The sequence below is a fragment of the Callospermophilus lateralis genome, chromosome 7 (assembly GCF_048772815.1).
Source record: "Callospermophilus lateralis isolate mCalLat2 chromosome 7, mCalLat2.hap1, whole genome shotgun sequence".
NCBI classification, from domain to species: domain Eukaryota; kingdom Metazoa; phylum Chordata; class Mammalia; order Rodentia; family Sciuridae; genus Callospermophilus; species Callospermophilus lateralis.
The window spans coordinates 89,674,151-89,691,617 of NC_135311.1; the positions used below are offsets into that span (position 1 = coordinate 89,674,151).

Below are 17,467 nucleotides of genomic sequence, written 5' to 3' on the forward strand. Positions count from 1 at the left end.
TTTTTGAAAAGGCGGTATGAATGAGTATGAAGTCTCTGGAAGCGAAAGTGGCTCTTCAATCTACCCAACCCCGAATCCATCCAGAAAAGGCCAACCAAATCCAATTAATTCATTACGCAGAACGCTGCCAAGTTCTGGGCATTCGGAAACACAAATTTCATGCGGTTGCGGGGAGGTGGAGGAGGGAAACCTCATGAAGGGCGGATGTACTTCAAATTTAACAATCTGGTCATACCTCTGCTTCTGGGAAACAAAATCTCTCCGTGGCCCCAGGGCCCTTTAAATGTTACCGAGGCTGTTTTCCTCAGACATTTTTGGATCAGAGCCTAACTTTTGTGTAGGGGTTTGGCAGCGCTCGTCTTCGCAGCCCAGGGGACCCGCTGCCATAAGGGCTGGCGAGGCGTTCACACGCGGAGGAAACTTGCAAGGAGTCAGAGAGGCCAGCGTTCGCCGGTGGCGAAGTGGAGGCCCCGGAATCTAAGTCCAGGTCTTCGGGGAAAATTCGGGGGAGTGGGAATGGCCAAGGGCGCCCAGACACTAACGAGCTTCGCCCACTCGCGACGTCTCCCCGCCGCGGGCCGGGACCCGACGCGCGCAGGGCGGCCGAAGCGCGGCACCGCGCGGGCGTCCGGGCGGAGGGAGGGCGGGGAGCGGGGGGGAAGGAGTCCTAGCAGCCGCCCCGCCCGTCGGGCCGTCCGCCCCGCCCACCCCGAGCGAGGCGGAGCCGGCGCCCAGAGGAGCGGGAGGAGGAGAGGTCGCTGCCGTCTCCAGGAGCCCTTAGAGACCGAGTCCCCGGCAGCGGCGGCGGCGGTGGTGGCGGCGGGGCCAGCGCTCAGGAAGGCGAGTGAGCGCCCAGCGGCGGGCGCGGGTGCCCAGTCGGTCCCTGTAGGGTCAGGGGCGCAGCTCGGGGCGGCGGCCCGCGAGTTCGGGTGCTGGGAAGCGAGATGGAGGGAGGGAACGGAGGAAGGAAGGAAGGAAGGAGGGAAGAGTGTCCCGGAGGGCGGGGACTGGTCGGGGCATTGGGCGCCGGAGAAGGGGGTGGAGGAGGGAGGGCAAGGGACAGCGAGACCCGGAGACCGGCGGCGCGCGCCCTCGACGGGCGGCGGCCGGAGCGCGCGGGTAGCAGGGTCTCAGGGGCTGGGGCCAGGGCCGGCGGGTTGGGGGAGAGGGAAGAACGATCCCCCCCTTCTCGCTCGCTTTCTCCTGACTCCCGCGGCGCGCCCTGCGCGGGTTTCGGAGTCCCCCACTGTCCCCAGCGGTGCTGGCGGTGGGGCCGGGCTGAGCGAGAGGCTGGGGTCTGGGGGCGACCCGCACGCCACGCCCTCTTCCCTACTTTTCTTCCTCGCTTTCTTGCGACAGGCCGGTAGGAGCGCAGCCTGGGCACCCGCTAAACGTTTGGGGGTCTAGCGGGTAAATAGCGGGTCACCGAGAGGGGAACCCTGATGACACACCCCGCAGGGGACCCGGAGGCTGCCCTTTTGCAGACTGTATTTGTAGGTGGTAAGGGGAAAGGTCAAAGTTCAGTCTGGAGTCTAGAATGTTGTGGTTTTTTTTTTTTTTTTTTTTTTTTTTTTTTTAAAGCCTTGCCGGGACACTTCCTTCGTCGATCAGGGTGACTTTTCATTTTAATTAGGCATATCATTAAAACTGATTTTGAAACGCGGTCACCAGCGTCTCCGGACACTCTCTTGTCCCTTGCCTTGTGTATCTCGTAAACTTGACTTAAACCATTCATAACTTCCGAAAAGGGAAGCGTGGTTCTCGTTGAACTCACGCGGTTGGAGTGAAACTTTGGACAACTGGAAATCGGAGTGAGGGACCTGAAGAGGCCTGTCATCGTGTGGTCATCCTGTGCGGGCGTGGCTGTATACAAACAAGGGGACCGGGAAGGAATGGCCAAACCCCCGGAGTTAGAAGGCAGGTCCCCTGCGCCCACGTGCCAGCGCACGTTTAATGGCTGCTCCGAGTGGAGACAAATCCGGAATTTATTAGACTTGGTGGAGTTGGACAAACTCCACATGATTAGCTTCCTTTCCATCAGTGATTTCCTCTCCCCACCGCTGTCTCTGCGGACACTGTTTATATTTCCTGGGGCAGTTGAAGCTTCGCCTGAATAGATTGTCTATAATGAATCTTTCGGATGTTGTCAGAGGCAGGGTCTGTGTCTGTGTGTTCTCTATGGTAAAAGGAGAGTTTGGCCTTGTTTTTAAAGTGCTAGTCACCACGTTGCACCATTGCTGCTGCTGCTTCTCCAGCTCCCAATGTAAATTACCACCGGATCCCGGCCCTCCCCCAGCAGAACCAGGAAGGCAGGCAGCGTTAGGATGACGGGATTGAATTTTACTATTGCCAAAACAATCACTTTCAAATAAGGAGCTGGGTTGGTTGGTTTTATTTTAAACCAAACTATGTAGATTAGCAAGGCCCTTTTCCAATAAACAAACTTGCGGCTCACACACACAATTTTTAAAGGTAATCAAACATTGCAAAGACTTAAATGACAAGAGGACTTTTGGATCAAACGTTCTGTCCCTTCACCTTCCTTAACAGTTAACCAGCACCATGAAGCTCTGGTTTAAGTCCAGAAAAAAAAATGCAGAACAGTCTAACTACTGTGTCTTTAGGCCTTATAAACAATGCAGTTGTATGTAGCCCAAGTAATTTATTAGGTAGGGGGCTCTGGGCATGATTTTGTGTAGAAATATATAGAAATGTGAATCTGTTTCACAAGAGACTAAAAAATTCTGTGTAGAAAGCCCCAATCTTATTTGAAAGACTAGCTCTCCAACAATTAGATTTGTGGTCTAGGGTTTGTGTTGTCACTTGTTAGAGAACATGGTTGTTTGTCAAGTTGTGACAGCAAAAGCCTTCATGGTTAAAAAATTTGAGGAAATGGTTAACTAATACCAATTTAGTTTTTTTTTTTTACATTAAATACCTTTTCTGTCTAGCAATAAAAAAAATCAGATTGATATTATGTCATTTGCTGTGTTAGATTTTCATTAGGTGGATTTGTTTCTTTGTTTTTTTGTCTTATTTCAGATTAAGTTGAACATACAAAGGTAAGTTGTAGAAGCCAAATAAATTTTTCTGAACCTTAATTGGGAAGATAAGCAGTTTAACAGAGGTTTGGGGTATGGGCTTTGGTGTTAGACAGACCTGGATAAGAATATTAGTTATTTAGCAATTTTTGTCTAATTTATAAAACAGGGATAGTAGTGGCCTCTATCTCTAGAATTTTAATAAATGTATGACACTATTTTCAGAAAACACTTTGTACCTAACCTACAATAAATGTTCAAAATATTAGATGTTTTAGTTAGCTTAATGGGAAAGCTGATGGTTAAATTATAAGATGGCAGCCCGAACCTTCCGGAAATGCTAGATAGAGCAGTTTTAAATTCTAAAGAAGGTACCTGTTTTTTATGTCTTCAAATATGTGTATGTGTTTGTCATGTTTCTACCACAGCAGTATGAATAATTATTATTGAAGGGTTAATAATTTTAATATGTTTTTAGAGCTGAAGTTACAGTTGCATGGTATTTTTAGGGCCAATCAGAAACATTTCATTAATTATCTTTTAATTTAAAAAGACTTTTTATTTCATATAGTTGTGTTTATTAGCCTTTGACATGAAATTAAACCAGGAACAGAAGAAGTATTTGTCTTTAACCATGTATGATTTTTACTTTAAGTATGAAAAAATGTGACCTAAGGGTATCCGGTTATTTGCTTTTACATGTACTGATATGCAAGGCCAATAGATAAGCCACTAGAAGTGTTAGGATTGTTTGTGAGCATTTGTTTTATTTTAAAATTTTTGTGAGAATGGATGTTCAGTTAATTCAGGGACTCTACTCATCGCATCATTGAATCATTTGCTAAAATTTGCAAAATTTTAAAAATGCTTCCATCTTTAAAACAAACCCTCTCAAGCTTCTCTGTGTGTGTGCGTGTGTGTGTGTGTGTGTGTGTGTGTTTCCTTAGTGCACATCAGGCACACAGAATTGGTCTGATTGGAATCTTAGCTCATGCCACAGATGACTTCTAATTTTACTAATTGTTCCACAGGGACAGAGAGATGTTGGTTTATAATAATTTCACATAACTATAAAGGGTACAGTGTTAATATGAACTGTTTCTTACTTGTGACACTATGCTCTGAAGCAGTGGATGACTTGATTGAATAAATTATTGATTGCTTTTACTCCTAGAACATCATAATATAATGACGGATTCCTGGCTCCTACTTGTAGATGTGCATGCTGTGGACAAGTTACTTAATCTCTCTATGCTTCGTTGAGGTGTTGTGAGGAATTAAATGAGTTAATCTATACAGAACATTTAGAACAGTGCTGGGCATTTAGTCAATTTCAATGAATATTAACATTAAATTGTTTTTTGGAATGTTATTATATAATGAGCATGAATTATATTTATTACAGAAGAAATTATAAAAGCTATATGAAATTATAACATTTTCCAAAAAATTTTTAAAAAGTCTCAGTAATCAAAAGTCCTGCCAAATATAATTTGAAAATTAGAGAACATATAGTAATTACACAATATCATTGTGTCTTTTAAATATGAAATGGATTGCAATCTTAATTATTCAAATTAATTCTTCTAGATCTCAATTCCATTCTCTTTCTTTTCAGAAACTTTTAAAATCAGTAATGCATGAAGTCTGTTATAGATTAAATGGGGGAAGGCAGTGTGCAAGTTTTACTGCATTATTACAGCCAGCTTAAAATTCTTAACTGTGCATTTTTAAAAGCCTTGAAGAAAATACAAATGGGTGACTGGATTATGTCCACCCCAATTTATCCTATTTGCCCACAATCAGCGAGTACATACATGATAGTTCATTTGTATAATAGTTACTCAAAACAAATTCTGACATTAATAGCAGGGTTTTGTTATTGTTTTAGGGAAAAAACATCAAATTTCATGGCACTTTAAGGTTCTCAAATTTAATGTCAAAACCTTTGCAGTGAGAATTATGTCGCAATATAAGGGAGTCCTTTCAGAAGCTGTAGGTTTGTCTTCATAAGAGATATTTGAAAAGTCCATCAATTGTTAATAAGAATCTGCACGCAGGCCAAGTCCACTGACCTTGACTTATGGAAGGTGCCTTTTGCAGATCCAGATGTGCAATGACTAGCTGCATTTGTACAGCATCTTCGGTATTATCAGACACCTGGACTGCAGGAACGTTCCATAGATAAAAAGTAATTACAACATAGTCTTTCCTGCAGGATCTCACCGAGGTCTCACAAAGACCCAGGTGAGGAGTCTGAGGTTCCCTCAAATCTCCAACCTTGCTCAAGGGGCAGGGACAGAATTTGCCCCAGAGTCATTCTGCCTCCACATCTCCTCACTAAGTGCTCTGCCAAGAGCCACAATGGATGTGTATCCAGTGTATCCAGCTAGATCTGGGAGTGAAAAGGGCTTTATGGAGGCAGTTCCATTGAAAAGTTATAAATCCGATCAAGAAAAACAGGAGATGGCTCCTTCTAAGAGAGAAACGAACCATCAGAGGAGAATCATCAGGGCCTCCATTAGCTTCACCCTTCTTCAGCCATCTGAAATAAATACAGACACCCAGTGCTTTGGTGACCTGTGAAGTCTGCCTTTCCTATCCCTGTACTCCCAGAGGAGGTTTGAAAGGTCCTGAGAGAACCGGCCTGCTAAGTCCTTCTCTAGAACCAGCGCCTGCCAAAAGGTCCTGAACTCTCTCTTCGCTTCTCTCTTAGGAAGGACAGTACAGTCTTAAGTATGTAGCTTGGAGCCAGAGAAGAGAGTGGAGGTGATTTGACTGAAGGCAACTTGTAACTGGATTACTCCCATTTACTGCCAAGTCTCTCTTGAAAATCATTTCTAATGTCACTTAAATGTTTGGTTTATCATGTCAGGTTATATTGGGTATCGTAAAAGTGCTTAGTTATGAGTGTCTGGTTGCCATCCTGGGACAAGGAAGGTTTTTGTCTTCTTTTAATGGGCCTGCATTTCAGAAGATTATATAATAAAAGCTGGAGTGTTACAGACTATTTAGACTTTTGATATTTCAGCTCTGCTGGAGGATTAATAGCTAAAGGAATTTTTTTTTTCAAGGTGTGAATGAATCGGTTGCTAAGAATCTTTTGCACTTTTCACATTCATTGATTGTAAATAGGTGACGTGGGAGCTGGGGGTCAGAAGGCTCACATATTCTGTGTGCTTCCTTATAGAAATAGGCTACCTTTCCCTTTGAAGGCAAGGTGGTGTAATTGACACAGAATTTCCTTTGATTGAGGGAGGAGAGAAGTGTAAGCCCTGGTTGTACTTGAGTTGGCGTGCTCACAGATACTCACTGGAGTGTGTCTGAATTGGTTGCCATGTCTTCACTTGAATTCTCTGTATAGAGAATTGCCTTCATTCAAAATGGCTGTGTGTAAACCCACATGAACCCGTTGGGGGTGGTATCTTATCTTCACTGGTGCAGAATAATCGGGCTTTTATTTAGCTGCAGATGCTGCCAGCCAAGATATCCCTGACCACTGGACACTAAACCCTTAGCCCCCACTGTGACATTTTGACTCTGATTCCAAGCTTATGGTGACCTCAAATTTTGTCTGCTTCTTGAGGAGAAATTGCAGAGGAGAAGTATGAGGCCTCTTCTCAAATGAAGATTCAGAGTGAAGCCTATGAAATTCCAATGTGAGCTAAATCTGAGGATGTAAAAAGGAATAAAAATCCAAACCATGTTTGGAGTTTATTGAGGCTTACCAAGACCTTATGGAGATAAAACCATCACCCAGGTTGATTCAACCAAAATCTCAGACGAACCGAAAAGGTGTCAAAACCAATAGACTAGGAGTCTGAATATATCTAGACTAATGAAATCTTTTGAATTATTAGGCCATGGCCTGCACATTAGACTACAGGACTTCATGTGGATATAAGTAATGATCGGCTGTCCTCTGATGGACTTCTTTTTTTTTTTAATGAATTTTTTTCTTTATATATGATAGCGGAATGCATTACAATTCTTATTACTTATACAGCACAAATTTTCATATTTCTGGTTGTATACAAAGTATATACACACTGATTCGTGTCTTCATACATGTTCTTTGGATAATAATGTCCATCATATTCCACCATCATTTCTAACCCCATGTCCCCTCCCTTCTTTTCCCACCCCTCTGCCCTGTCTAGAGTTTTCTATTCTGATGGACTTCTTTCTCTTCAGTTCCTCATTCCTTAAGGGGCAGGTAAAGACCAGTATTTGGGGTGTTGTTGACATTGTTTACTATTAATTGAACAGAAACATGCTCAGTATCATCTGATCCATGCCAAGGGAATATGGAAAGGGATTCCTGTTATTTATGACCAACTATGGGCCCTCCTCCTTGGGATGGGATGCAAGTGACAATGGCTGCAAGTGCCTTTGGAATGCCACATTTTGGAAAAAGATTTTTTTCTAGTTTAGGTAAGAAGTGGGGAGCCTTGTTGTCAAAGCCACCAGAAACTAAAAAAGAAAATTCAACTGGCACTGCATACTTGCTTTCTCTTTCAGGCTGATCCTTTAGCAAGCCTACTATCAGAATCAGCTTCATCTTCCTGGTTTCTCTCCTGAGAGGCATTTGCACAGCAGGTGGGATGAGCCCTGTTGGGTGAGTGTGACCGCTAAGGCGGTGGTGCTGAGGATAAAGGGGCTGTCCTGTACTTTGGACCTTGGCGTTCTGCTGTTTTATGGAGAGACTACACCTTGTGAAAACAGCCAGCAGGATTAGAAACGTGAACACTTTCACATTTAATCTGGTTAAATGTTCCCTTCTTCAAGCGAACTTGAATTCCCAAAGCAAAAATAGTAGAAGGTGAATTCCAAGGATTCCCTATGGAATTTCTTTAAATAGCAAAATCACCTACTGCGTTTTCAGTATGATTTGATTTTATAAAATTTCAATTTTCAGGAATATCTCCAGAATTGAATATTCAGTACATGCTTTGCCCTCTTTTTCAAGGTTCGTATTTGATGAGCAGTATGCTTTAGTCATTACTATCTACATCCCAAGAGTACATAAATGCTCCTGGCGCCCTGCCTGAGAGTGTTTCTACCTTTGCCTCCAGTTCACCTGCTGTTCTTGACTTCCTTCTGGGTGTAATAAATATCAGGGGCTTTAGGCCACCCATAACCAGCAAGGCAGAATCACCCTGTCCACGGTCACTGTGCTCACCTCCTGAACTCTGGACTGAGCTTTTTCTGCTCACTGACTCTCACATGAGACCTTGCCTGCCTACACCCTCTGTCTTCCAGACCCCTTCTCCTGAGCAGAACTCTTATAGCCTATTTATTCCCCTTGGGAAAAGAGCTATAAAACCTCTTCATTTTAAAATATAAGCAGTATATTTATCTGGTTCCTCCCCAAAATCTCACCACCCATATATAAAAGGAAAACACTGAAAAATATTGTTTCTGTCCCATCCCTCTCCACACCTTATCTATACTGTGTGTGATAAGCAACATGTAAATGCAAGCCAATAAGAACATGTTTTATATTATTTCCCATTATTTCAGGAAAGATGGAAATATTTATATGGATGTTCTGTGCCTTGCTTTTTAAAAAATTAATAGTATGTCCTGGAGATATCTCATCAGGTAGAGATCTCCCTTTTTCAACAGTGCAGTTGTTTTCATTGTGCTGGGTACCATGGACCAAGTCCCCTATGCAGGACTTTTTGGTCATATCCAGTCTTTTGCTATTACAGACAGTGCTGTGAGGGCTAGAAGTTAAGTCTCCTTGCTCTTGTGCAGGTGTTCTTAAAGACTAATTCCCAGAATTGGGACTGCTGAATCACTGTGCTCTGTAATCCTCCTCTGTCAGGGCTAGATCACTGTGCCCTCTCATGGCACTGTGTTAGATGGCTGGTTCCTATAGTCCCACCAAGAAGAAGAGTGTTAAGCTCTTTTTGGTTTTGCTAATCTGGTTGGTATAAAATGGCACTTTAGAATGTTTCAAGTTTTTCTTATTACAAGTAAGGTGGAGGTTTGGGACCATTTGTACATCTTTTCTTGATCATGGTCTGGGATAGTAGGTCCACCTTGTAGGTCTTGATTGATCTTCCCTCTTGCATGTATCCCTGTCAGAATCTCTTAAATACTGACTTCAGAATGTGATGCTTCCTTTGGCCTAAGTGTAGATTGGGCTGCCAAATGCTGCAGAATCAAAAGAAGTGGAAAGTAGGGTTTTATGACAGTTGCTAATGTCTGAATTATGAATAGTTTTCAGCAAATGGTATTATTAAACTGGGGCTTCTCCAAAATCATAATGAAGATGATCTTCTAGTCTAGAATTTCTTCCCCTTTTAAAAAATGAGCAAAAGAGAGATTGAGGAGATGTAAATTCCAATGACATTTCCCACATAATCTTTTCTTTTTAATTTGTTTTAATTAGTCATACATGACGGTAGAATGCATTTATGTACTTTGATACACATAGATGGGATATAATTTCTCATTTTTCTGAGTGTACATGTTGCAGAATCATATTGGTCATGTAGTCACATATATACATACAGTAATACTTAATGTCTATTTCATTCTACTATCTTTCCTACCCCCACATCTTTCCTCTACCTAATCTAAGGTAACGCTATTCTTCCCTAGTGCCCCCCCACCTTATTGTGAATTAGAATTGGCATATTAGAAAACATTCGGCCTTTGGTTTTGTGGGATTGGCTTATTTGGCTTAGCATGATATTCTCCAACTCCAACCATTTACTAGCAAATGCCATAATTTTACTCTTCTTTAAAGCTGAGTAATATTCCATTGAGTATATATACCACATTTTATTTATCCATTCATCTATTGAGGGACACCTAGGTTGGTTCCATAGTCTGTCTATTATGAATTAAGCTGCTATAAACATTGATGAGGCTGTGTCACTATAGTGTACTGATTTTAAGTCCTTTGGGTATAGACCAAGGAGTGGGATAGCTGGGTCAAATGGTGGTTCCATATCCAATTTTCTGAGGAATCTCCATACTGCTTTCCATAGTGGTTGTACCAATTTGCAGTTCCACCAGCAATGTATGAGTGTGCCTTTTTCACCACATCCTCACCAGCATTTATTGTTGCCTGTATTCTTAATGATTGCCATTCTGACAGGAGTGAGATGAAATCTTGTAGTAATTTTGATTTGCATTTCTCTAATTGCTAGAGATGTTGAACATTTTTCATATATTTGTTGATGGATTGTATGTCTTCTTCTGTGAAGTGTCTCTTCAGTTCCTTAGCCCATTTATTGATTGGGCTATTTATTTATTCGTTTATTTGGTGTTAAGTTTTTTGAGTTCTTTATATATCCTAGAGATTAATGTCATTGCAGAGGTGCATGTATGTGGTAAAGATTTTCTCCCAATCTGTAGGCTCTCTTCTCGCTTTATTAATTGTTTCTTTTGCTGAGAAGAAGCTTTTTAATTTGAATCCATCCCATTTATTGATTCTTGATTTTACTTCCTGTGCTTTAGGAGTCTTGTTAAGTCAGATCCTAGGCCAACATGGTGAAGATTTGAGCCTGTTTTTTCCTCTGTTAGGCACGGGGTCTCTGTTCTAGTGCCTAAGCCTTTGATCCACTTTGAGTTGATTTTTGAGCAGCGTAAGAGATAGAGGTTTAATTTCAATTTGCTACATATGGATTTCTAGTTTTGCCAGCACCATTTGTTGAAAAGGCAATCTTTTCTTCAGTGAATTTTTTGGCACCTTTGTCTAGTATGACATGACCATATTTAAGTGGGTTTGTTTCTGTGTCCTCTGTTCTGTATGATTGATCTACAAGTCTGTTTTGGTGCCATTACTATGCCGTTTTTATTACTATAGGTCTGTAGTATAGTTTAAGGCCATACAATCTTTTAAGAAGTCTAGAATTTTCCATTTATGTGTATCTCCAGAAGTATTATACATGTCAGACTTTTTTGTTTGTTTGTTTACTCCCTAAATTGGACTTCTGTTTTTTTCTTTGATTCCACTGTCAGAGATTTTATTTCCAAGGTAAAAGGGAAGATGAAAGTAAAAATACAGCGTTAAGAAGACAGACCAGAGCTCAGTATTCCAGGAAGTGAGTAGGATTGAAATTGTGTCTTGCTTTTTGAGCTGCTCTTTAGTTAGGCTCTTGGGTGTCATTTCAATGTAAAATTAACTTTCATTTTTTGAAGATGGAGTTCCATTGAAAGAGAGGGACATTATGATTTGGTGAAAAGATAGCTGTAGTCTTTTTATTTTTAGAAATTCCTAAGGCAGTAGTGTATAAACTTGGCCTACATCTGTATCCAAAAAAGTAAAAACCAAAAGCAAACTAATAAACCCACAACAACAAACTCTTTCTCAGAGTTATACCACTATCAGTGATGGCCCTTGGAAGGTCCCATAGAAAGGAGCAGATCTCCCAGCCCAGAGCTCTATGTCTTTTCAGCTCCTGAATATGTGGGTTATTTTGTAAAGTTTGGTGTAAAGATCTTCCAGTGCTTGGTTTTTCTTCTAGCATTTATCTTGATCTGTTGTATGGTGTTGATCTTCTCCAGTATTGCATCAGCCATAAGGACACTGCCTTGGTCTATCCCCAGCATATAGAAGGATACCAGCACCTTTGGGAGCCAGATCCATGTGGCTTAGATGCTCCTGAAGTACCTTCTGGACCCAACTGGATTTAGCTGCATTAGGGACCCTGTGTCAGACATTGGCCTGGGAAGTTTGTGTTAGCCTTTCCGTGGTCTTTTGACAGGATGGTTTAGAGCTTAAATCACCTAGGCATCACCTGACCACTTAGATCTTCTGACCATTTGAAAAACAGAAATAATAACACAGTATTTCAACATATCTAAGATGTCATCAATTATGACATATGCTGTTATTTTTTGTGCCAAAAGAAGAAAAAAATGCTGCTGATTAAACTATAACAAACATCAATGATAGGAGTGCATTCATTTTCTGTGGCTGCTGTAACAAATTATCACAAACTTAGCAGCTTAAGACAATCCAAATGTATTAACTCACAGTGTGTTGGGTCAAAATGCAGGGTGGACTTGGCTTGTTTGTCTCCTCTGGATTTTATAATGCTGAAAAAGTGTCAGCCAGCTGGGCCTTATTGGAAGCCTTGGAAGGAATTTATTTCTAGGTTTCCTTAGGTTGTAGGTAGACTTTAATTCTTTGCAATTGTGGTGCAGAGGCACATTCTTTGGGGTCTCATCTGGGGGGCGCCTTTATCTCTTAGAGCTATCTCTCTCTCTAGTCCTTGCCCCTAGATTCTTCGTCTCAGAGCCAGCAACAGTGTGTCAGATTCTCCTCATGCTTCAAATCTCTTTGAGGTCCTTTCTGCTATATGTCTATGCCCCTAGCCAGAGAAAATTCTCTGTTTATGAGGGCTCATTTGATTATGTTGATTGGATTGGCCCCCCTATAAGTTATTCCTCCTATATAAGGTCTGTAACCTTAATTACATAATGCAAAAATTCTTTTGTCCTTTAACATATAATATTCACAAGTTCCAGGAATGAGGATTTGGACATCTTTTGAGAGGTGGGCATTCTGCCTACCACATACAGTTATCCCAGTATCTGGGATGATAAAATGTGAGCAAACTATGCTTCTTAGTATTGATTAAGTACTGTCTGTCTTTATTTTAGGAATAAAAGAGCTACTGATGTATATAAAGCTCTTGGCATGTTAATAAGTGCTCAGGGGTTAACTATTATTGTAATTATAATTGACATTATGATCAGTATGGTAGATACCACGCATCACCTTTAATCTCAACTGAAATTATTCCACAGTTATGCATTTGTCAAACCCTAATTGAGAGAGTATAGTGTGCTGGCAGTAAATTTGATGGTAGTGATGCTGATGGGTACTCCTTGAGTGCCAGCTCTGTGCTGGCATGTGCTAACACCTTTACATGCACTTTCTCACTCCCTATAGTAGCTGTGAGTAGGAAGTGCTAGCTCTGTTTGTAGGGGAGGAGGCAGGTTCAGGGTTGACTATTGTGCACAGTAATCAATGGAGGTGACATCCTGCTTTGAATCCAAGTATGTCCGACTCTGAGTTGTTGCTCTTTTTATGGTGCCATGTTGTCTGTCCCTGTCCCTGTCCGCCCCCACCCCTCCTGCTAATACCATATGAAAAGTGCAACAGGAAACGTGTCCACCAGGTGAGCTGGAGGAAGTGGCCTGCTGGAAAGGGAGGGGACAAAAAGGGAATCACAGATACTGTGATTCTCTCCTGTGCTTGGATGTTTCTTTGCTGATAGACATTTTAGCTCTTGTGGACAAAGACCCTGTCTCTTCAGCCTTTTTTTCCTTCAGTTTTTAATAAGCACCAAAATGAACTTTCTTCATTCAACAAATAAAGGTTGCCTACTCTGTGGGGATGCAGCTTTGAACAAGATACTCCAGGTTCCTAGAGTGAAACCACATGAATGAGACTGATTCAGGTAGGGTAAGTCCTTTGAAGGCAATGAATATGGGAGTTTAAGAGGAGAAATAACCCCAACTCTGGGGAAAGACCACTCTGCAGATGTGACATTTGAGCTGCCCAAGCTAGGAATGAGTTGGTATGTTTGAGCACAAAAAGAGACCCTGTGGTGGAAGTGGGAGGGGCCCCATCATGTAGGCCATTGTAAAGACTTAGGGTTTAATGAAAATGCAAACAAGACTTTGCAGAGAAATCTGCTTTATTTTTGCAAATAAGCTAGCTATAGCAGGTTGGAAATATAATGTCCTGGGTGTGTACTGTGTGCTGTTTTCAAATCGGGGAAGGTTTAGGGGTGGAAACTCAGTTCTGCCAGGCCACTTTCCTCCTCTTCCCCTTTCTCCTTTGCCGTGGTTAGACTTAAATTAGTTTAAGAAGTAGGACTGGGGTTGAAAAAAAAAGAAAAGGAGTTACTTGAACTCAATAAACCACTCCAGAATCACAATCTAGAATTTTCTCAAGGCAACTGTAGATCCTAGATTATCTGTCTTAGGCTCTTCAAATTCAGGTGGACGTTGTTGAAAACTGATCTCATCTTCCTTCAGAACCTGTTTACTTTTTGGGGCTGGGATTGTAGCTCAGTGGTAGAGCACTTGCCTAGCACATGTGAGGCAATGGGTTCCATCCTCAGCACCACATAAAAATAAATAATTAAAATAAAGATGTTGTGTCTATCTACAACATACATATACACATAAGTAAAAATAAAACATATATAATAAATATATATAATATATATTTATTAGTATATATTTTTTTAAAAAACAACTGTTTGCTTTTCTTCCTGTTCTCAGTTTAGGACCTTTCCCTTCTACCAGGATTCCAGGCTCTGAACAACTGAGTCATCTGAATCTCCTTCCTCCTCTGCTTCACCTCTTTCAGCTCAACCCCTCTACCCCATCAAAGCCTGCTGCATCCCTTCCTAACCCGCCCCTGTCTGTGCCTCCCCCCTGCCCTGGTTTCCTCACTGACCTCTACCCTCTATATTGCTACCTGGCTGACTTCCCTTAAACAGATCTGAATCGGTCACTTCCTGGTTGAAAGCTGTCAACAGGTACCCAAAGGCTTGCCAGTCTAGTAGTTCAGAGTTCTTGCTGCCTAGATTTAGCCCTGGCCACATTGTTTACCAGCTTGGAACCTTGAAAACATTTTTACCTGCTCTGTGTCTGTTTCACCATCCCTAAAATGAGGGCAATAGTAGATAGTAGCACCTGCTCCACAGATAGGTTGTAAAATTGAAAGGGTTAATAGGTGGAGGCACTCAGAATAGCACTTGGCATACAGAAACCCTCACTGTCTCTTATTGCATTTTATAAACCTATTCTTCCGTGATGAGTTGGAAATTAAAGGGCAGGTCTTTTCTCATGATTACTTTGAGGAGCAATTCTCTGTCCCTGCCTACTAGTTCGGTGATTCACACTGTTCCTTTGCCTTGAGTTCATTATACATTTATTATGCACCCGTGAGCACAAGATTCTGGGGGCATAAAGTTGGGTAAAGTATTACCCTTACTTTCAAGAACGTTTCTCTTAAACTATCCAGTGAACTTCTGCCTATCCCTCAATATCAGTCTAACTTCATTTTTTTTTTTTTTTTGTCCATTAAGAAAACATTTGTTAAATACCAGCATTTACTGAGCACTTTCTGCCTCCTGTTGCTGCCCTAAGGACCACCAAGCTAATGGGGGGACATAGACATGTAACAAACTTTGACAGTACAATAGGTTAAAGGGCGGTGTGAACAGAGGAGGGTGGAGCCTAGCTTTGCCTTGGCAGGGGCAGAGAGAAGCAATCAGGAATGGTTTCACCACTGAGGGAAAGGCATGTGTCTAAAGATTAAGATCCATACCTTGGAGTCAAGCCCAGCATGGCCAAAGCCCAGCTCTGCCACTCACTAGCCACATGACTTTGAGTGATTGCCTCTCTGAACTTGGGATTCTTCATCTGAAAAATTGGAATAGCAGTACTTGCCTACCTCCCCAGAATGTCTTGAGGCTCAGGGGAGGTGGTATGTACAGTGTGCTTATGTGAGCATCTACATAAATGCCCTATAATGTCACCTGGCATAACTGTGCTGTCTCCTTTATTGCCTTCTCTGAGAATATTTAAATTTTCCCTTGTCTGGCATTCCTGTAACAAGCTATTCATCCAGCACACTTATATTATATTGGATTTTGTAGTTTTATCTACTATATATTTGTCTTCCTTCTAGAATGTGTTTTACCCCTTGGATTCAGTGGCATTTTTTCATCTTTATGGGCAGTATCCAGCTCATAGAAGACTCGTGTCTAGAGAGTATGTACTGAATTGAAATGATCCAACTTTGAGAACTTTGTACTTTTCGGAAAACTTCGTGAGGAGTCTGGTCAAACCTTAAATTTCCATCTTACAGCTGGGGAAACAGGCTGGTTCTAGATGGTTTCTGTTACTTGCCCAAGGTTACAGAGCCAGTAGATGGCAGTGGTGGCACTAGCACCCCAGACCTCTGATTTTCCTGGTTTCTACAGCCTGGTGGAGTCTACCTGTGACTGGGGGACTGTGGGTTGCTACTGGACTTAACCTCTTATCACCTGCTGGCTGACCCTGGAGGGCTGAGTGTGGGGGAGAACACACCTTCTTTCCCCACCCTTTCACTTCCTGCTGCCCTGCAGATATTCATGAGTCACACCAGAGCCTGGGGGCCTACCTGGAAACATGGTGGTGGAGGTGGGGCTGGGCCAGGAACCTGGAGGCCAAGAGTGTGGAAGTTTGTGGGGAGGATCTGCCACCAAGAAGGAGTAATTTGTAAGTAATTCTAGAGGGCGGGGCCAGTCAAGGGGGAGAAGCCAGGGAAGTCAGGGGGTTGGGAACTGGTGGCTCCATAAGGATATCTCCAGGGCAGTGGTTCTGCTAAGCTGATCACCCTGCCCCAGCGACTGCCCACAGCATTGTGGTGCGTTCCCTTTCCTTTGGAACCAGGATCCTTTACCCAGTTCAGGTGCACGTTCTTGTGCGCTAAACACTCAGACTAGGTATAAAGTGTAATCTTTATTATGTAGGAGGGCAAAGGGATGAATTCACTTGAAGGACTCTGACCTTGAGCTTTGCTGACTTGAACAAAAGTGAACAGTTTTGATTTTGTTCCTCTTCTTTTTTCATTAGAAGAAAAGTTGACACAGTTCTCTGAAGGAGCAGGATGTAGTGCTCCTGTAGGATCCCAGAAGCCAGAAGTGACCAGAGCAGCACTTCTCAAACATTTTTGCATGCTAGCATCAGCTGGGGAGCAATTTTGAAATGATGGGCACCGGGCCTTTGGAGCCAGCCTCTCCTGTGTGCTCCAAGGGCAGTGAGCTCCTGTCAAAATGGCAGGTCAGGTTGGGAGTCCTGGAGGTACCCTTGCTGCTGAGGTTAGTCAGGCTGTTCCTGTGGATAACACTTGGGAGGGAAGTCAGGCCTGGGCTGCTGAGGAGTCTCACAATTCTGACTCAGTTTTCCTCATCCATTTATAGGGTTTGGAAGGAGTCTGTGAGCACAAATTCTTGTCAAACCACAGAGCTGCTTCCTGGCAACACAGATTCTTCTTACTTACAAGCCTTACTTACAATTGGTGTGTTCTGTTAGGTGAAAACAAAAAAGCTGTCCTGGGAGAAGAACCACCTCCTTTCCTCTTTTGACACGGTAGTAACCTGCAGTGTAATAGCACAGTACCTCTCTGGACAAGGGACACAGTACAAGGGGTCTTGGCTGAGGCCTCTCTCTGAGGCAGTCTTGCTGGATGGACTGCTTTCCTAAGAAATTGGAATTCTGGGATTCCAGGACATAAGACATACTCATGGCCATGTTCTACTGTGGAGCCTGGGAGCAGATTGTTGTTTTTGAGGGCGGGATCTATGTAGACTTTCGAGTTTTGACTAGAAGTGGCTTTCATGGTCAATATTAATTTTCTTTGATATCCAGCAGTATGTTTTATTTTTATCTGA

At 42.5% G+C, this 17,467-nt stretch overlaps 1 protein-coding gene across 2 annotated transcripts in view; it reads left to right on the forward strand.

Moving 5' to 3' along the window:
* The first annotated feature begins 406 nt into the window (after positions 1 to 406).
* Positions 407 to 17,467, forward strand: part of Gng12 (G protein subunit gamma 12) — a 123,217-nt gene continuing 106,156 nt past the window's right edge. The window contains exon 1 of one of the 2 annotated variants that reach the window (XM_076863736.2): positions 407 to 487. The gene's annotated coding sequence lies outside the window, so the exon portion shown is untranslated. Of the gene's footprint in view, positions 488 to 713; positions 841 to 17,467 lie in introns of those variants that run through there. The other variant, XM_076863735.2, reaches the window with a different exon arrangement.